Source organism: Triticum urartu, chromosome 4, assembly GCF_003073215.2.
Source record: "Triticum urartu cultivar G1812 chromosome 4, Tu2.1, whole genome shotgun sequence".
Classification (NCBI taxonomy): Eukaryota; Viridiplantae; Streptophyta; class Magnoliopsida; order Poales; family Poaceae; genus Triticum; species Triticum urartu.
This window is the reverse complement of record NC_053025.1, coordinates 653460-674804: the sequence shown is the minus strand read 5'-3', so window position 1 is coordinate 674804 and position 21345 is coordinate 653460. Positions and strand designations below refer to the sequence as shown.

Genomic DNA, 21345 nt, shown 5'->3' with positions numbered 1-21345 from the left:
TAGACCTTTCCATTTCCACCTTGGACCAAATCCCAATATTCTTTTTATTGGGAATATTCCTTTTCTATTAAAGGAATTATCCTTTTTGCCCTAGGTTGTGAAGCAACCTATATTTCCATCACTCCTAAAATTCCCAAATAATTCTCACATATTTTTTGGGTCATATCTTCCTCAAATGTGGCAAAATATTTCATTTGCCATGTTTATCATCATCCTCAAATAATTCATTTCCTATTCTGCCCTAAATGGCACATTGTGAAGCAAGTGCTATTTTCCTTTGCCCAATTGACCTCAAAATCTTTTCCTGTCCATATCATTGCCACATGCCAAAATTCAACCTCATTTGCCTAGTAATTATTTCATTATGATTTTCCAAAGTTTCTGTCCAAAAAGAAGCTTTGTGAAGGAGGTACAATCTAGGCATATCCAAATGAGTTGCAATTTGGCATGGTCCTCAATATCATCATATCATAGCCCTCCCCCAAAGTTGAGCTCATGTCATACCTCCATGTGAGCTCATCTTCAATTCTTAGTTTCTGTTCAAAATTTCAGTTTGGGAAGCAAGTATATTTTATCTTGCTCCACTATGGCTGCAAATTTTTCTAGGCTTTCTATTATCCATATAACCTATCTCCACCCATTTTGGGCATATTTAATCAAGCAACTATTCCTCTAGAATTTTTGCAAGTTTCTGTCCAAAGGAGATGTTTGTGAAGCAAGTACCATTTTGGCTTGGCCAATTGGTATGAGACTTTTTGAGCATCTTCATAGGACTAAATGATGCTGCCTTGCCCAATTTGAGCTCAAGTTGACACTCCATGTGAGTGCATCCTGTTGAACAAGTTTCTGGACCATTTTGGTCAGTTGCAAAGCAACTATATTAAACCTTGGTAATCTTCTCCTCAAAATCCCCAGGACTGTGGTCCTTCCTAATCTAATCACCCCAGATAAACTCTTTGACTCCAACCAAGTTCCTGTTGATCACCAGCGCACGTCCAAGTTTACTGCAGTAAACTTCAGACGCTGACTACCATTTAACCACAGAGTCTTTAACCGAGATACCACCGCAGTTGAAACCGCCCCAGGAAGGACTAACCCCCAGACATCGTTTGGCATAGATTGTGGCACTGTGTGCACCAGTGCACGCGGTGACCACCGCTTTGGCGTGCAGTGCGCGCGTCCAGAGCATCTTCTTGCTCGGGCCCCGACCCTCCTCTGCTCGGTGTCTCAGTGAGCACAAGTCTGACTAGCGTGTTCCCCGCGTCGTCGCCGTCCTCCTGGAGTCATGTCCCCCTCAGTAAGCCCTCCGTGAGCGCTCGTCACAGCGCGCCCACGGGCGAGCTGTAGCCGACCGGCTCTGTTTGCGCCACGGCCTCTTCCGCCTCTTGTTCCCGAGCTCTTCTCGTCCCTGTGCACCTCTGTAGCTCGTCCGCACCTTCCCCGTCGCCTTCCCCGAGCTGATGCGCGAGCACACTCGTCCGCGGCACCGTCCACGCGTCCGCGACACTGCCAGCTCGGCCATGCCCTTTCCCGGCTATATAAGCCCCTCCCCGCAGCGCCTGAGCACTCCAGCAGCCTTGCCTCTCTCCCTGGACCTCTCCTCGCCTCTCTGTTGAAATCGAGGAGCTCTCCTGCTCTCCGACCCCCGCCATAGCCACCGCCTCGGCCATCTCAAATTCATGCAAGCCGCTGCTCCTCTCTGCCTTCCACCTACACCAGAGAGCCCTCGGACCCCTTAGATCCTCCTCATGCCCTCTCTCCCTCGCCGGATCCCTTGTTGCTGCCGCCCCCTCGCTCGACCACGACCGCCTGTAGCTTCTGCCATCACGCGGTGCTGCGGCCACACCCCTCCCTGGCGCCTGCTTCTGCTCCAGGCGGGAGCAGCTCCTCTTCCCACACTCGCCGGTGCCCGCAGCTCTGCCGGAGGTGGCCGGGAACGGCGGGGCCAGCGCCGGCGCCGCGCGGCCTCGCTTCTGCCTCTGCCCGTCGCGGGGAAGAAGAAGGAAGTAGGAGGGAGGGGAGGAGTCAGCCATGGGCCCCACATGTAAGCCACACGGCGTTGACCCCCGCTCGGTCCAGCGTGGATAAGTGACGGGCCCCACCCACATGGGCCTCGCACGTCAGCGTCATACGAGTCGGCCCCGCGCTTGCCTAGCTGGATAAGTGGAAACACATTTAGTGAAATGCATTTTCAGTAAGGGAAAGCGTATTTTGGTCTTAGTTTGGTTATAAGTCCGTTTTCCTTCTGGGAAAGCGTATTTCCGCTTAACTACGGCTAGAAATACATTTTCTCTACTGAGAAGGCGTATTCAACTAAATGTGCTTTCTGTTTTTCAGCTCAGGGGCCTGTTTGTAGAAATCTTTTTACAGATTGGTCCTTGGACTTTGTCAGGCTATAACTTTTTGCTCGTAACTCCGTTTAAGGTGAATCCAAAGCCCATTTCTTCATCTCGTCAAGCCCGTTCTGTTGGTCACACTTTCACCCTGTGCTAACATTCTGAAATAACCATTTTTCCCTTGCACGTAAACAACCCGTCCGGGAGAGGACTGTTTCCGGCGAATCTTTCCGCGCCTTCACCGCACTTTCCCCCAGTGCCTTCTTCATCCCCAGGCAAGCCACAATACGCACTTGCATGATAGTCATGTAGTAGCCATGGTTTTCAACTTGAATATTTATTAAATGTTTGCTTGTTTAAAATATATTTATCATTGTTTCGGTAATGTTTCTGGGTTAGTGCTTACTTTCTTGCTATGTTGTTATGCACCTGGTTATCATGCCCTGCTAGTTGCTAGTATTCCTTTCATATGCTTATGCTTGCTAGTAGTACATGTTGATGTTGGTGATGGTGTTCGGTGCATGACTGTCGTCTGTCCCGAGTACCGTTGTTATGCATGTTCCATTGCATCCAGTTGGTTAAATGCTTGCATGATGGCATTGTTGATATGTTCTTGCATGATATTTTATTGTTGATGGTAGTGGTCATGCTATGTTTCTGAGAAGTATGTACTTGTGATGTTCATGCTAGTCAGTATGTCATGCTTAGTTGGATATCATTCATTGTTGATATGGTTAATAGTTATGTTGTACCTCCATGCTTATGTTGATATCATGTTCATGCATTGTAATTTGCATCATGTTATTTTATCATGGCTCAGCATATTTGCATTCAAGTTTAACCGGATTAAATTGAACTTGAACAACTGTTGGCTGAGTCATGGTGCCACCATATCGAGCTGACCAGTGCAACCACGCTTGCCTTTATTGGAAGGTCCTAACTGGGTCTATTGTCGTGCCTCTCGCCGGTGCCTCCAATGAGGGAAGGCTATGGGTGTGCGGTACCCTGGCCCGGTAAGCAGACATAACCTTGTGTGCCCGTTGTTGCTAAATCCGGATCATCCCCGTTTTGGACCGTTTTGCCACGGTGGTGGCCGTTTTGCCACAACGGTGGCCGTTGGTGCCTTTGGTAGGCACGTGGCCACCCATGACTTAGCCTAGAGGGGAGTTGGTCGGAGTGGCCGGGACAGTGTCATGGCAGTAGATCGGTTTTGCCGGAATGCCGTTGGTCCACCCGAATGGGAGCGAGAGGCCATGGCACTACAAGGATCCGGGTCTATTGAAACAAAATCGTTCGTCGCAATACATAGCGATTTGTGGTGATAAGTACCTATTGCCACAAAACGACTTTCGTTGGCAGCCGTTGCGACTGGACACATGGTAATAGGTTGTTGCCACAAAAAAGAAAATGTGGCAATAAAGTGCGCTATTGCAACAACCATGTGGGAAAGTCGCCACATGGTTTTCCGCGGCAACACTCACCTGATGCCACAATTTGGTTTGTGGAGATAGCTTTAACGCAACATGTAACTGATCGTGGCGACTAATAGCTCGTGCCGATAGACATTTGTGGCAACAATCTATGCCAACGACGCTTGTTTCGTAGCGCATACTCTTCCGTGGCAATAGTCAATTGTGGCAACAATCTATGGCAACAATCCTTGTTTTCGTCGTAGCAGGCATTTTGCCACAAACCGCTACACTTGTGGCGCTAACTTATGGCAACAAATATTTCAGTCGTCGAAACAGGAAATTGCAACACAATCGTTTTGATGTGATAAATAGGTATCACAACGAGTAAACTATTCGTGGCAAAAAACTATTGCGACAATTTAAACTTTTTGTGACGATACTCTATTTCAACAAAACTTAGTTTGGTAGCACCAAATAGTTATCACAACGGTCAAAATGCTTGTAGCGAGAAGCTACTGTAACAATGCCAACTTTTCGTGGCGATACTCTATTTCAACCAAAAGTTGGTTGTGGTAATAGCCCATTGCAACCGTAAAAAAAAATACAGGCATTCAATTACAATATTCCAAACCATACATATAATATGTACATTCATAAATTCATAATTCTCATAGCAAATATCCATCAAATGAAACTCAGATGTAATTTAGCCATCCTAATTAAGTGCCAAACTAAACTGTCCATGATCTAGAGTCCAGTCCAGCTAGTTCTTTGGATCCTGCAATCAAGAAAACAAAAAAATAGTTCTAGTTACTGAGTCCAAATAACTTATGCCGTACAATTATTCCAACCCCATTGTTAAAAAAAAATGTCGTCAGACTAACTGAAGTAACACTATCTCAGCAAGCATATGACTGAGCGATCAGAACAATTTTACAAGTGTAAATGTCTAAAGCATGAGTACTAAAAGCTTCTGATGTGACTTAAGTTGCGATTTGATGTATAGTTTCAGTTAAGTTCATGTCCCTAGCTAGCACATATTCATTTTTTGAAGTTGCGCCTTGATGCAGCAACAACACATGGTGAAAAAGAAGCAGCAACTAGCTAATTATGAAGGCCAATGACGTATAAAATGCAGGTGAACATGAAGAGAAAGCAAGGCTGTGACTTACCATTGCTTTAAACATTCGAGAATTCCTCGTTGCAACTTGTATGAGAGCATTTGAAGAAATAACAGTTGGCCTTGCAACTGGAGTCTTATTAGGAGTAGATCGATGTAGAAGAGTATTTTTGCAAGTTTGGATACTATTTTCTTTGTTAATCCTCTTCGTTAGCACGTGAAAATAGAAGTGCACTTTTAGCAATGCAATTAAGCAACATAAATCTTACAAGGTCGCAAGCATATGAATGTAATCACCTGTTGGGTTCCCATCTGTTGGCTCAATTCTGTAAACTTTGCCATCATGTTTTTTTTTTCAAATTCTAGTCTTGATCTTCGCTCCTCTTCTCTGGTTTCCAAGTCTCTGCAAATAGTATAACAATGAGATGCTTGACACATGGAAGTACAGTTAGCATCGACATGCATATTTAGTTAGACTCGTACCTTCTCAAAAACTTATTTGTGAGTATGATTTACTCGAGTTCCTGTATAAGGATTAACCGTTTTGATGATTAAGCAATCAAGGATTTTATGCATAATAGCAAATGTTAGAGATAGCTTAAATGTCATAATTTTTTAACCAGATCTGTGTTGTCCACGTTGGTTTTTGTAAGCTGTTATACTTTCCATCCTTGTTTTTTTTTGGCAAATACTTTCCATCCTTGTTATGGGAACAAATCCTTTCTTTACTGAATACAAAAACAATTAAGGGACTTAGCATTATCAATATGCACCATTCAGATAAGTCATTAAGAATTAAGGATGTTGTGTACCTTGCAGAAAGGAGTAATGTGCATCATCTCTTTCCTCTGAAGCGTGCACATTACCTGACGCGTCCCTAGCTATTGAAGTGAACAATAATATTATTATCAAGTTGCCGTGTAATGTACTCAATCTGCTATTAGCAGGATCTTGCGTTGAATTCATCACCGTGCCCTTCTGTAAGTAATATCATAATTTCAGTCAATTTCAGAAGAAATGCGGTACTTAAAGCAGGCATAAAAAAGTGACCGGAAAAATATCTATTCAAGTCTATACTGAAGCTGTTGTAAGCAAAAATAAGCTAGGCTTTAGAGATTAAATGAAATCAAATGTAGCCTGAATGTGGTAAGCAAACTACCAATGTCAAATACGCTGAATGTGGCAGTATGGTTCAGTATAGGATAGTGGTTCTGATATTAACTTGGTAATATTTTACATAGTCAAAAAGAAAACTTGGGACTATTTACACAAAACGTGGGACACTCCAAAATACAAAAATACAGGAGTTGTGGTCGTGGTCGCAGCCGCCATGGCCAGGGACGAAGCTAGACAAAAACTACTATAGTGTCAGCCTTCATTGCAAAGGGGTCAGCATACGTATATGGACAGTAATTAACACAAATTTATGAAGAAATTGCAAGATATGACTTGTGTCAGTTGACACCACTCCCTGGCCATGGCATACACCCACATAGGCCAACTTGACAGGGAAACATCAATACACTCGTACGAAATAACACTATTTAGTGCAGCCGATGGTGTTTGTCTACTTCTCTCAGTCATAGAAAGACACAAACTACTGCAGTATATGTACAGCCGAGGATCACTAGCCAGTGTACAGAAAGAAACAAGATTCAGTAAACGCAACGTTTCAGTTACAGAAAGACACAAGATTCAGTAAACTCAACGTTTCAGTTACAGAAAGAAACAAACTACCAGTGTATGTGCAGCACAAGCAAGACATCTTCAGTTAATTTTATAAATAGCATTCTTTCCTGTTCCATAAATGCTATTGAACATTACCCATGGAATATTACTATTGGACAATACCCATGGAAGAGTACAGCAACAAGCCAACAACACTAGTAGAAATTCAACTTCAAGCTAAGTATATCTATATATCTACAAGCGTAGCAGTAATTGTAAAGCATCAAGCAAGTATGTTGGTGAGGATCTTGGATCCTTTCACTTGTAGTTGCAGTGACATCTTCAGATCTTAGGTTCTTGCAGGAGAGGAAAGGGAGCTGTGAGGATGCAGACCATGCGGAAGTGGATGGCGACGAAACGATAACTTCGATGGCAAGGGAAGCGACGGAGGAACATCCTCTTCAATGCGTGAGGGAGTGGCTATGGTCGCCGTGGACAGCATTGACAGTGAGGAGTGCTGCACGGCGGTTGCATCCTGGGGGTTGTTGTAGTAGGAAGGCCAGGCAGGCAATTGCATCCCGGCGGCTATGCCAGAGGCGAGGGTGAGGAGTGTTGCACGGCGGCCGTCCGCGTGGTTGTTCTACGATGGAAAGGGGGCGCTGCTATGGCCATACCACCCACCGCCTCCTGCTGCCCCTCCTCCTCGTCTCCCCATGACCGCCCCCACCCCCACCGCCTCCGCCTCCGCCTCCTCCTGACCGTCGCCACCACCACCAATTTCTGCAGCCCCGCGCGCATCCGCTTCGTCTCTCGCGGTCTCGCCCCGCCCCTTCCCAATGGAACCCCCTCCCGGCCTCCTCCTCGTCCTCCTCCGAGAGCGCCCCCAATGTCGCCGGCGAGGACACTGGACACCTACGAAGGGAAGGATCTAATGACCGCAGGGGGCAGGGAGGTGGAAGAGGGCCAGGACGAGCAGTACGCGTTCGATATGGAGGTGCGGAAACTGTCGGGGAAGAACCGAAGAAGAACCGGCGGCTGGTGCGCGCGCGGGTGCGGGTCGGCGCTCCGCTCGACGTCGTCTGGGCCATGCTCACCAACCACGAGGGCCTCGCCAGCTTCATCCCCGGCCTCTCCTAGTGCCGCCGAGGACGCAGCCTTCGCCCGACTCTAGGCGTTGCGCTGCACGGAGGAGATTTGAGAAAAAGGAATAACCTGAGGCAGTGTATGTCTGATGGACTCCGGTGTGGTCTGCAGTGTCGACGCCGTCATGACGCCGTGAGGACGGAGGAACCAGGACGAGAGAGCTCAGATCCAATCTACGATTTGGTGAAGAGAAATAATCGGGAAAATCTGTGAGGGGTGTTTAACGGGGAGGTTAAGAATTTGTGGCGGTAGAGACGACCAAATTATTTGGTGGGAAATTAAAAAAAATGGAGGGAGACTGAAGGCTTTAGCGGGAAGGTTAAAAATTACTTCCCTAAAGCAGAGTACACGCTTAATTATTTGTTTGGAAAGCAGTGTTTTAAGGAAACATTTAGAATAATGAAATAAATTGAAAAAAAATCAAATCAATATGGAATATATCTGCTGCTGAAAATAATATTACTAAAATTTGTTTGTAATTTTTTTCGCTGACTGGCCGAGATAGATGTTCGCGTCGTTGCGAATCGTACATGATGGTGTGCTGGTGGGGAGAGTATGTAGTCGACACATGAACAACAGCCGAGACGGCGAGGGTAATGGAGATGGTGTGTGCTGCACTCATTGGTACGTATGTCACCCTCGCTTTACTCTTGCCTTGAACATGAGTAGACGTGGGGTGATGAGACGGTCGATCTATGTCGGTCCCGATCTCACGATCTTGTGATGGGGTGGTAGGACAGGAGATGGCAAAGAACACGAAGGACGTGATGGAAAACGCGCGCGCACACACATGCAATAATCCCCCAATGGATCGACCGCTTTCTTCTTACCGGTCGGTCCGCAGATCCAATAGAAACGAATCCGAAGAAGACCCAACTACGCATGGAAATACCTACACCAAGAACATATATAAATCATCTCCATCGAAGGTCTTGTGGTTTCCACATGTATTGGGGGGGGGGGGGGGGGGGATAGAGCCATAACTCATCTATCTCCTCATCATCGGCTCTGTCCCAGATCAACAAGTAGTTTATACACATATATAGGGAATCATCATGTTAATCATACAACCAAAAATCAAATGCCACCACATATATTCGGCATTTTCCAACTAGCAAACCCTAGCTGACTGTAACAGGCGATCCCAGGCTACCAACTCACCGGGGCTTACTGTGCAAACTCGATCCAATATAATCCAATCCAAGGAAGATCTGACGACCACGCCGAACTAGAATCTCACAGGGAAAGATTGATACTAGAATCACATGGGAGAAAGAGTAGCTGTCAGGGCATACTAGAACCTTGCATGGAAATTCCAATACCAAGAACATATATAGATCATCTCCATCGGAGGTCTTGTCGTTTCCACACATACCGGGGGAATAAAATCAAATGACACTACATATATTCGGTATTTTACAACTAGAAAACCCAAGTTAATTGTAACCGGAGCTCCCAAGGTACCAACTCATCGGGGCTTCTAGTGCGAGGACGATGCCGACCCAATATAATCCAATCAGAGATCCGTTTTTTGAGAAAGAGGGCATGTACGTCTAGTTTGTCTACATAAACCATGTCTGAATTGAAGTTGTGCACTCATCAGAAGGTCCTGATAGAGAATACACTTTCTGATATCCTTGTTTGTAGATTCAATGTTTGAACTCAGAAATTCCAATCTGCCAAGTTTGAACAGGTAACTCTCTCGTAACATTGGAATTTCACTTTCAGTTCTGCAAATAATCTGGAAAATGGTCAAAACTCTGTTGACCCGGAACTCTGTCGCCTGGGCTCTGAATACTAGGTTGAATATAGTAGCGCTCTACATTAGCCCATCAGCAAAGATAGCCCTACTTCTCTTCACCTTCTTTCCAGTTCGACCACGCGTCTGCCGCCCTCCATTGCGATCTCGCCCAATCGCTAGGTGTGCTCCTCTGCCTCTCGATCGGGGGATCCCATATGGCGCACAGGTCGCCCGCAAGCGACCTGGCATGCACCCCCCCCCTCATGCGTTGGGCTGTCGTATTGGCCGGCCCATTTTCCACGTAAAACAAAGTTTAACGATTCAAGAAATCTTCATTGAATTCAATTTTTTGTTCACCTATTTCAAAAATGTTCTTCAAAATTCTAAATTTGGCCATTGAACTAAAAATATGTTCATAAAATACGAATTTTGTTCATAGTTTTCAAAAATTGTTCATTGAATTTAAATTTGTTCATCCATTTTTTCAAAAAGGAAATATTGAACAAATTTTGTTCATCAAGTTCAAAAAAAGTTCCTCGAACTCAAACGTGTTCATCAAATACAAAAATTATTCATCATTATTAAAAATGCTCATAAAAATTTGTTCTTCAAAATAAAAATGTTTAATTAAATTGAAAACTGTTTATTCTTTTGAAATCATGAACAGTTTTTTAATTCAAGAACTTTTTTTGAAAATTTAGAATCTTTTTGCAATTGCAAATTATTTTAACATAGAATAAAACAAAAACAGAAAATATAAAGGAAAAGTAAAAACGAACAAAAAACACAGGGCCGGTGCAACAGGGCGCGCGGGGTGGAGCTATAGGCTGGGTTATTTACTAGGAGGATGGCCCGAGAAAAAAAGCCCAGGAACAGCCTACTGCCTAGACTGCTCGTCCCGTGCCTCACGACGCCAGCTGATTGCCCTGATCCCCTCTGCTCTACGCGTTCGATCCGCCGCCAGCACCTGCCTCAGTGCCTCGCCCAGTCATTTTCGCCGCCTCGCCGGCCCCTCCCGTCAGTCCCTGCCGGGCTGCCGACTGCAACACCTTCGGCAGTACGGCACCACCGCGAAGCAGCGCCGGCGTCGGCGTGCCCAGCCGCCCCTGCCAGCGCAAGGAGACCGCGCTTGACCTGACCAAGTTCGTCGACAAGGGCGTCCACGTGAAGCTCACCGGCGGCCGTCAAGGTTACTTCGTAAAGACGAAAACCCTTTTCTTTCGTGCTAAGCTCTGCACCATCAGATCCCCCCGTAGTTGTTTGTGTTAGCCACTTAGCCTGCTAACTGCCTCTCTGTCATTGTCACAAGTGCGCTATTTGGTGTAGGGTAATCCTTACAGACTTGCTACAAATGTTACTGGCGCGAGTACGCGACTTGTTAGTTTGGTTTTTGTCTGATTTAGTTGCTTCGTCTTGTGTTTCTTTAGTATTGACGTGCTGTTGTCTTTTGAGGAGCAAGCAGATTAAAATTGCCACGTTAAATTGTAACTACTTGTTTGTCTTTTGAGATTGATCCTAAAACTTTATTAGAAAATGTTCAATGTATATATAACAAAATTGTTCATATATTATACAATAGTCTTCAGTGTGTATTTATAAAATAATTTTTGGTGTGTATTTTCAAAAAATGTGACATAATAAAAAGTGCAGTATAAATTAAAAATATGTCGACAGTATTGAAAAAACATATACCGTTTATTACAAAACTTATATAAAAAAGAAGTGTGCATAAAAAAATGGAAAACCCGAAGAATACCCAAGATCTGAAAAAAGATAAAAGAAATATAAGAAATAAAAGAAAACCCGAAGAAATATAAGAAAAATATTGTGGCCATCAAGAAACCCAAGAAGGTGGTACAGAAGGAGATCGATGGGTTTATCAATGAGGTAGCTATCCTATCACAAATCGACCATAGAAATGTAGTAAAACTCTATGGCTGTTGCCTTGAAACTGAAGTCCTGATATTGGTCTATGAGTTCATATCTAATGGGACCCTTTACGAGCATCTTCATATCGAAGGACCGAAATCATTGTCTTGGAAAGATAGGTTGAGGATTGCCACTGAGGCAGCAAAATCTCTCGCATATCTTCACTCAGATGCATCAATACATATTGTTCATAGAGATGTCAAGTCTGCTAACATACTTTTGGATGATACCCTGAAAGCAAAGGTAGCTGATTTTGGAGCTTCACGGTACATTCCGATGGATATATCTGGGGTTATGACAATGGCCCAAGGTACGAGAGGATATTGGGATCCTATGTATTTTTACACAGGACGGCTAACTGAGAAAAGTGATGTTTATAGTTTTGGGGTTGTCCTTCTGGAACTACTAACCAGGAAGAAACCATTTTTGTATTTGTCCTCAAATGATGAGAGCCTTGTTGCACATTTTGTTACCTTGTTTGAAAAAGGAAAATTATTGGAGATATTAGATCCACAAGTTATGGAAGGAGGCAAAAAAGTCGAAGAAGTGGCTACTATCGCAGTTGCATGCGTCAAATTAAGAGGAGATGATCGTCCTACCATGAGACAAGTGGAGTTGACACTCAAAGGCGCACATGAGTCTACGGAGCAAAGTTCAGATAATGTAAATCCATCTACAAAAGGCGAAAGAAACACCAAGGGGTCGACCAGACAATACAGTATGGAACATGAGTTCAACTTATCTGCAGAGTACCCTCGGTAGTTTCACTTACATGTAACTAAGATGGACACATTTAAATTTGTATTAGTGATTTCATTGCATTAAGTTGACTTAGACAGAGTATGCTGTGGTCCCTCGGCAGAGGGGGACAGCGAAGGATCCGGTGGACGGGCAGCCATGGCCTAAGGGCATCTCCAGCCGTTTGGCCCCCCAGGGCGCCTAAATAGAGCGGCCTGGGGGCGTGCCGGCGCTAGTTCGGCCCCTGGGGGCGACCTAGCTCCCAATCACGCCCCCAAGCGCCGGCCCCAGGATGCGGAAAATTTAAACTTGATCGTTCCCGCTCTCAAAAGACGTCACAAATCCGGCGATCGAACATAGTCTGGCGTTACAAAAAACAGAGCGTCGCACGCCGCAAGTTCGCGTGCGCAATGGTTCACTCGGCGGGGTCGGCTACAGGCGTTGGCGGAGTCGGCGTGCGCGGGCTCGGCGGTGCCGGAGCTGCTTCGGTGCTGGGCTGTATCGGCGCGGCTTCGGCACTGCTGGGCGGCGATGTAGAGGCGTCGTTCGGGCTTGGCGTCCGTGTGGTCGTGGGCGCGGGAGCTTGCGTCGTCGGCGTCGTCGGCGTTGCCGTCTGTATCTGGTTCAGGATGAGGCCGCGCTCCGCCATGTACCACGCCTGAGCTGCTCGTCGTTGCTCTGGAGCATGTCCGCCCCGCCCATCAGAAAAGCCATGTCGGTGTTCCTCTTCTTCGCGGCGACGTTCGTCCGGAGCAGGTCAAGCTTGATGGCGCTGTTCTTCATCAGCGACGACCACCGCGCCTTGGTCTTCTTTTCACGTAGGACGGCCCGGGCCTGGGCGTCGGCGAGGCAATGCTCGATGGACTTCTGCACTCGCGCGGTTGCCGCGTCGGCGTTTTTTCCCTTCTTTGCCAATTTGTGGCCGTCCGGCCGCCCCTCTGACGCGTCCGGAGTCGTCGCGTCCGGCTTGTATGTCTCCTTGGCCTTGTCGAGGGTACGTCGGACTTCCGCCCACTTCTCGCACTTGTCAATGCGTTTGTAGACGTGGAGGTGGTTGAAGTCGGCGTCTTGGTTGTCGCGCCGATACATGGTGAACATACGCAGCAGCTGCGCGGAGAAACAAACAGTTGGCGGGTGACGGGCGTTGACGACGAAGAGATGCGGGCGAACGGCGTGCGTACCTGATCCTCAACGCTGGCGCCGCTCTTCGGGCGAGCCGCGACCTCCTCGACGATTCCATGCCATTTGTTGCACGCCAACTGGATACGCCCCCAATGGTTCGCCATCACCTTGGAGCCGCGCTGCATGTAGACGCCTTTGAAGTACGGCGAACTCGGCCTTGATGCGGTCCCAGTACATCTCGAAGCTCTGGTTCGTGCCGATGGTCGGGTCGAGGCAGACGACTTTCCATGCTTCGGCGAGGCATTCCTCCTCCTTGGATGTCCACTTGATGCGCGCTTTGCCTGTCCTAGCCGCCCGCTTCTTCTTCTGGCGCCCCTTCGTCGGATCAGGAGCTGGCTCCTCCTCGTCCTCGTCCTCGTCCTCCACCTCGGGTTCCTGCGCTTCGTGCGCGTCCTTGCCGTAGACGTAGCCGAGCTCGGCCTCCATGTCGCCGCTGAGATCCACTACCTCGTCCTGGGTGGCGAACCCGGGAGACGCGGTGGCCGCGGTCGATCCTGTCACGATGATGTCGTCCATGTCGGCTCCTGTGTCGTCCGTGTCGCCGAGATGCGAGAAGGGCAGCGGCCCACGGCGGAGGTGGGGCGTCGGTGGGGACGCGTAGGCGGCGGGCGGCGAGTAGTTGTATGGAGGGTACTGCACGCCGACGAAGGCGGGCGAGGGTGTGCGCGTCGCGGGATGGCCATGGGGGAAGGTCACGTTTGGGTTGAACCCCCCGTGCGCGTCGCCGTCGGCGTAGCCGGGCGACAACGATCCCCATGGAGATCCGACGCCTTGCTGTCCCCAGGGCGCGTACTGGGCGTGGCTGACGACGGGTGGATTCATCATCCCCGCGTGGTCGACCGATGAGGAAGACGCCGCCGCACGCGCCACGTTGTCGCGGGCCTTCTTGGCAATGGACCTGTTCCGCCGGTCGGTGGTGACTGCGTCGCGTCGCTGAACTTCCACCCTCCACTCGGTGTTCGACATGCCCGGTGGCTTCGACGGCGGCGCCCTCGGCTTACTCTGCTTCGGCTGGGCCACGGTGCCAGTCGTGGTTGCCGCCGCGCGCGGCATGGCGTACTTCTTCGGCGGCATGACGGCGACTGGAAGGCGAGCTGGAGGGGGTTTGGCGGGAGAAAGGGAGGGAATGGTGGGAGGAAGGCGAGCGAGCGGAGGAGATGCGAGGGAAAAGCGTCAAGAAGCGGCGGGAAAAGGCCCTCGGGTCGCCGCCAGGGCGGGCCCACGCGCCTTTTTCGCTTGTGCCGGCTCCCCGAACGCCCCCCAGGGCGCCGGGTTCGGCCTGGGTCCGCCGGCACCAGTTTTGGCCCGAGCCGGCGAAAAACGGGCTTTTGGGGGCGCGACTGGGCCGTTTTTTTGACGCCGGCGCGGCAAAATCGTCTGGGGAGGGCCTGTTGGGGGCGCGGCTGGAGATGCCCTAAGAGGCAAGGATGACCGGAAAAAAAAAAGATGACTGCAAGCACGAGCAGGTGGTTTGTTAGCTCGAGTGAAAACTTCACGGCTGCATGTGGCGAACAAAATGTATTTGTTTCCTTCGGATTGTAATAATCTGCATCGATCAACACTGGATTTTGTTTCTTCTCTATGGTTTGTAATAACGTGGAGTGGTGAACATTGTGTTCATCTATTCCCTATGGTATGGCCGTGTGCATCATGGTGATGCAAAGGCCGAGCATAACCCCGTATTATTTTTAAAGTTTATTCCCTACGGTTTGTAACATTACGGAATGATGAACACACAATGGATGGGTTCAACTGCTTTTACAACTGGAAACCAAGTCGTCCACGTATGATTGTGCTCCGTATAGTTGGTTGTCTATATCTTGTTTACTGCTGCATTCTGTTGTACTATTTGTGCCTACATATGCATCCTCAGTATTAGTACGAAATCCTCAGTATTAGTACGGATGCTAGACTTGTGTAAATCTCTGAATAATCTGGAACGGTGTCAGTCTGCCACAATGATGGATCAACCTGAGATGATATCCTAAACTCCACTAGTTGCACTGCAGAAAGAATAACCTGCCACAATGATGGATCAACCACCGCACTGATTGCATAAAGAAGTGCAAGTTAGGTTGTCTATTTCATAGCAGTTGGGAAGAGTAAGGTAATGGAGAAAATTAATAGTGGATCGAGCTTGCCGATCTCGCACGCTTTGCACTCTCATCGGGAAGCCTATTTTATAACTGTACATCATTGAATGAAATTAATTCGATGGTTAGCTGGGTTTATGTTCCATTTTTTCCCGATAGAATCAGATGAAGCTTAGGATGGTGTTGCTTTGAATTTTTCTGGATTATTTGTTGTTCAGTTTAGTTTCAGGTTTCACATAACAGAGCAATTGATGAGTAGCACACATGAGTGTTTGGTTCTATACTGCCAGATAGACTCACCCCAGGAGCTATACACATACAAGTGCAAGCTAGCCTAGGGAAGGTAGGGAGTAGCACACATGCAGCTTGATTGATTTGTGGCAGCAGGCGATCGTTCGTAGTCCCACGCATGAGCTACATGTGGAGCTAGCTCGTAGATAGTTTCGATCGATTTACTTCGGAGCTCTCGACGGAACTACTGTGTAACTTAGCGAACGAAACATCGGAAAACTTTTTGATGACCAAAGGCTTGTATCGAGCCTTTGTATTACTAGCTCCACCCGCAATTAACTGACACTGAAATGAGTGTATCTAGATGCGGAGATACATTCATTTAACTGTCGCTGAAGTGAGTGTACCTTGATGCATAGATAGACGCATTTAACTGTCGCTGAAATGAGCAAGGTACACTCATTTCTGTGACAGTTATTTTTGAAGCCTCCCACGTAGAACAAGGGAATTTTTACGGTACATCATACTACTCAATGTAACGAGTGGTATTAAGTTAATCCGATGGTCAGCATAAGTCTGTCAGATTTTGGCATAAGGACATGTTGATAATTTCCTATTAGTAATTCTATGTTTGGACTAATTAATTAGACTAACCGACGCCGATGACGCTGCAAGCGTCCGTCTCTAATCTCTGCCATCCTGACGCTACCAATAATGAGCAGAGCAATCTGCTGGTCGTCGGCCCATGATCTCAGCCATCCCGACGTAGGCTGCAGGCTGCAACACTTAGGAGCTCCACCATCCCGACGCCGCCTGCACTCCTCCCCGCTCATGCACCGCACAATGAGGTAGCTATCCTATCACAAATCAACCATAGAAATGTAGCAAAACTCTATAGTTGTTGCCTTGAAACTGAAGTCCCAATGCCGCCTTTACGAGCATCTTCATATCGGACCGAAATCATTGTCCTGGAATGATAGGTTGAGGATTGCCACTGAGGCAGCAAAATCTCTCGCATATCTTCACTCAGATGCATCAATACCTATTGTTCATAGAGATGTCAAGTCTGCTAACATACTTTTGGATGATACCTTGACAGCAAAGGTAGCTGATTTTGGAGCTTCACGGTACATTCCGATGGATATATCTGGGGTTATGACAATGGCCCAAGGTACAAGAGGATATTGGGATCCTATGTATTTTTACACAGGACGGCTAACTGAGAAAAGTGATGTTTACAGTTTTAGGGTCGTCCTTGTGGAACTACTAACCAGGAAGAAACCATTTTTGTATTTGTCCTCAAATGATGAGAGCCTTGTTGCACATTTTTTTACCTTGTTTGAAAAAGGACAATTATTGGAAATATTAGATCCACAAGTTATTGAAGAAGGAGGCAAAAAAGTCGAAGAAGTGGCTACTATCGCAGTTGCATGCGTCAAATTAAGAGGAGATGATCGTCCTACCATGAGACAAGTGGAGTTGACACTCAAAGGCGCACATGAGTTTACGAAGCAAAGTTCAGATAATGTAAATCCATCTACAAAAGGTGAAATAAACACCAAGGGGTCGACCAGACAATACAGTGTGGAACATGAGTTCAACTTATCTGCAGAGTACCCTCGGTAGTTTCACTTACATGTAACTAAGGTGGACACATTTAAATTTGTATTAGTGATTTCATTGCATTAAGTTGGCTTAAACAGAGTATGCTGTGGTGAGAGCACTGTTCAGGAGTAGTGGAGCAGTGGTGGTCCCTCAGCAGTGGAGGGGCAGCCAAGGGCTAAGAGGCAAGGATGACCGCAGACACGGGCAGGTGGTTTGTTAGCTCGAGTGAAAACTTCACGGTTGCATGTGGTGAACAAAATGCATTTGTTTCCTTTGGATTGTAATAATGTGCATCGATCTGCACCGGATTCTGTTTCTTCTCTATGGTTTGTAATAACGTGGAGTGGTGAACATTGTGTTCATCTATACCCTATGGTGCGGCCGTGTGCATCATGGTGATGCGGAGGCCGAGCATAACCCCATTTTTTTAAAGTCTATTCCCTATGGTTTAGAACGTTACGGAATGATGAACTCACAATGGATGGGATTCAGCTGCTTTCCAACTGGAAACCCAGTCGTCCATGTATGATTGAACTCCGTATAGTTGGTTGTCTATATCTTGTTTACTACTGCATTCTGCTGTACTATTTGTGCGTACATATGCATCCTCAGTATTAGTACGGATGCTAGACTTGTGTAAATCTGTGAATAATCTGGAATGGTGTCAATCTTCCACAATGATGGATCAACCTGAGCTGGTATCCTATACTCCACTAGTTGCACTGCAGAAAGAATGACCTGCCACAATGATGGATCAACCACCGCACTGATTGCATAAAGAAGTGCAAGTTAGGTTGTCTCTTTCATAGTAGTTGAGAAGAGTAAGGTAATGCAGAAAATTAATAGTGGATCGAGCTTTCCGATCTCGCACGCTTTGCACCGGCCTTGCGGAGTTGATTCACAGGAGCAGCAATAATCATCTAGTGGAGTAGTACAACAATTGATGGCCTCTGCCTCCGATCGTCTTCATGCCCTCAAGGCCTTCGACGACACCAAGGCCGGTGTCAAAGGCCTCGTCGATGTAGGCGTCACCACCATCCCCTCCATCTTCCACCACCCCCTCCCCCACCTCCAAGAGCACACAGATCACCACTTCACCATCCCGGTCATCGACCTCGCGCCTACCACGGGTGGTACTACTACCACACCATGCATCCAAGCGAGCTGAGCTGGTTGCAGCAGTGAAGGCAGCCGCGGAGACGGTGGGCTTCTTCCAGGTGGTTAACCATGGCGTGCCCAAGGCGGTCATGTCGGAGATGCTCCCGGCGGTGCGGTGCCCAAGGAGCATTGCACCCAAGTATGTGAGGATGATGCAGCAGCTGGGACGCACCCTGCTTGAGCTGCTGTCGGAGGCGCTGGGCCTTCGCAGTGACCACTTGGAGGAGGACGCCGCATGCCTGGAGAGGCTCGCCGGCCACTACTACCTGCCCTGCCCAGAGCCGCACCTGACACTGGGCACCACGCGCCACTCCGACCGTTGCTTCCTCGCCGTGCTTCTCGAGGACGCTTTCGGCGGTCTCCAGGTCCTTCTCGAGGAAGATTGCGACGCCAGCAACAACAACAATAAGTCATCGGCTGTGTGGGTGGACGTACCGACGGTGGAAGGTGCGCTGGTGGTGAACATCGGCGACTTCCTGCAGATCGTCTCCAACGACAGGTTCAAGAGCGTGGAGCACCGTGTGGTGTCCCAGAGCGCCGAAGGCAGGACGCAGCCACGTCCACGAGAGTGCTAGCGCCAATCCTCGCCAATGGCGGAGCTGGTCCGGCACAACAGGGCCAAGGGCCTCGACGGTAGCTCTGCGCTGCAGCATTTGAGGCTCTAAATCCATCCCATCAAAACTAGCCAGCATGCATGCGATGCATGTAGTGTCAGTTGCTCAAAATTAAGTTCATGGACTGAACAACAGAGCATGCATGCATGCAGTTTCAGTACCGGGTACATATGTAGCTCTACTATGGAAGAATCTCAAAAAATGAAAATAAAATGAGTTGATTGAAGCAACCAATAATGAAAATATGACCACGATGCTTACGCCACTGCTTAGACTACAATTCCCGGAACAATAAATAAAAATAACAGGCCAACAACTTGTAAAACATAACTACTCTCTTGCAAAACATTGCTGAAAAAACACCAAGATCTACTAGTTGATGTCACATGCCTTTACCCCCTTCAAGTTCCCCAGATCAATCATTTGCCGCAAATACCTTGCACAACTAAAATAATTCTTTCTTCACTACTTAGTCATACATGCATGCAGTTAGCAATTGGTGAACGAACCAAATGGAGATTCAACAGAGGAACCATGATTCAGACTTTTAGATATGTGCTGAAGATTATGGCGGTAACACGGCTAGATTATGGGAAGATAAATGTTTAGGGGAGACGCCACTGGCCACAAAATATCCTTCCCACAGTTTGTTGGCTGATGACATGATTATTTTTACGAACACACTTAAATACAACCTAGTACTCCCTCCGTTCTTATTTACTCCACATATTAGCTTTGTTTGAATATATATACAAAATCAAATCAATACCATCAGATTCATCATTGAATATATTCTCACCTCATATAACTTTTTATTGTGAATGTTTATATTATTTTCTAAAACTTGGTCAAACTTTATGAAGTTTGACTTTGGTCAAAGTTAATATGCGGACTAAATAAAAATGGAGGGAGCATTAAATATACTCTAAGGGTGTGTGTGTTGTGTGTTTAATGCCAGTGCTAATCAAACGTCTTCTGTCTAATCACATGCATGTATTCATGATTCAGTCTTAGCATACCAAGTAGTTAGATAAAGATGATCTCCCAGAACTTACTTGGAGGGGCATGGCATATATAGCTTTGTCATGACATACAAGTAGTCGGATAAAGATGATCTCAAAAATTTACTTGAAGGAGTATGACATATATAGATTCCACCAATTGTAAATTGAAGCAACAACATTAAAATATACTCAAAATAAATAAGCTAATAGAAAAAGATAATTTTTGAAGTCAACCGACTACTATCGAAATGAGAAATTAAAAACACGGTGGGAAAACCGATGAAGATGATAGAGGGAAAACATGTTGCCCTAATGATTATTTGATGTAGAAAATGAAGATCCTAAGTTTCACAACTCTATAGGACTCGGCGCCCCTTTTTCACGGTCGCTGGCGAGGCGCTGATGAGTGAGCAGCAGAATCCTTAGTTACATTGCAGAGTAATCTAAAACCTTGAATCGATGGAGCTAGCTAGACGCAGTGGCACTTGCAGTAGGCAGTGCAGTAGGATGTGCAGGCACGGGAGTAGTTTTCCTTGCAGGCGGTGCACGTCCGCGACTCACCGCAGACGGCGCCGCACAAGCTGCTTTGGTTGCTGCAATTGCCTTTGCAGGTGGTTTCGCAGTCGTATGCACCCGGTGTTTGGGCATTGCATGCCCTCAAGCACCCTGACATGCACTTGCCTTGGTAGTAGGAGAGGCAGCCCGAGCATCCCGGCGTCGGGCTACAGTCGGCGCCGCATGGTCCATCACCGGCAAAGTTGGCGGCGCTGCACGTGGAGTTGCACTGCGGCTTGCAGTCCTTGCATGCCGTCATGCCCGCCGCCGGGCATCCCATCCCCAGCAGCACAAGGACAACCATCACGGCTAACACAGTAGCACTGCTACTTGGTGAAGGTGCCATTACTTACTTGCAAGGGGCAGCTTAGCTAGCTAGTATTAGTATATGGCAGAGAGCAAGAGAAGAGACGACCTCAGTGTCCATGGGATAGAGCACCTATCCTCGCTATTTATAAGACATGGGTACGAACAGGGGTACTAGCTAAATGCAACTTGCAGCTACCCATGCATGTTACTAAAGTTGACCGGAAGAGGAGTAGCCGCTCCATTCGATACATACATACACTACCAGAAACTGAATTTTTTCTGTGAGCCCAAAACCGACAGGGAAACAGGGTTAGCCGTCAGGGATAGCTTGACAGGGAAAATAAACCAACCGACAGGAACTATCGGGTTTTCACATTTCCTGACAGGTTTGGCCCTACAGGGTTATATAGTATATCCCTGTCATACATAACCGTCAGGAAAAAAAGAAACCCAATGAACAAAAAAAATATTAATGGTTTTAAAATAGCTATTCCATAACTCATAATA

General features: G+C 47.2%; 1 long non-coding RNA gene and 1 pseudogene across 1 annotated transcript; one reads left to right on the top strand and one right to left on the bottom strand.

The window, feature by feature from the left end:
• Window positions 1-4332: 4332 nt before the first annotated feature.
• On the bottom strand, window positions 4333-6261 carry LOC125553299. The gene is made up of 3 exons (XR_007304021.1): window positions 5489-6261; window positions 4921-5392; window positions 4333-4526 (listed from the first exon to the last, which is right to left on the bottom strand). It is a non-coding gene; the product is annotated as an uncharacterized LOC125553299 (long non-coding RNA).
• Window positions 6262-17971: 11710 nt separating this feature from the next.
• On the top strand, window positions 17972-19204 carry LOC125550094 (annotated as a pseudogene).
• Window positions 19205-21345: the final 2141 nt, after the last annotated feature.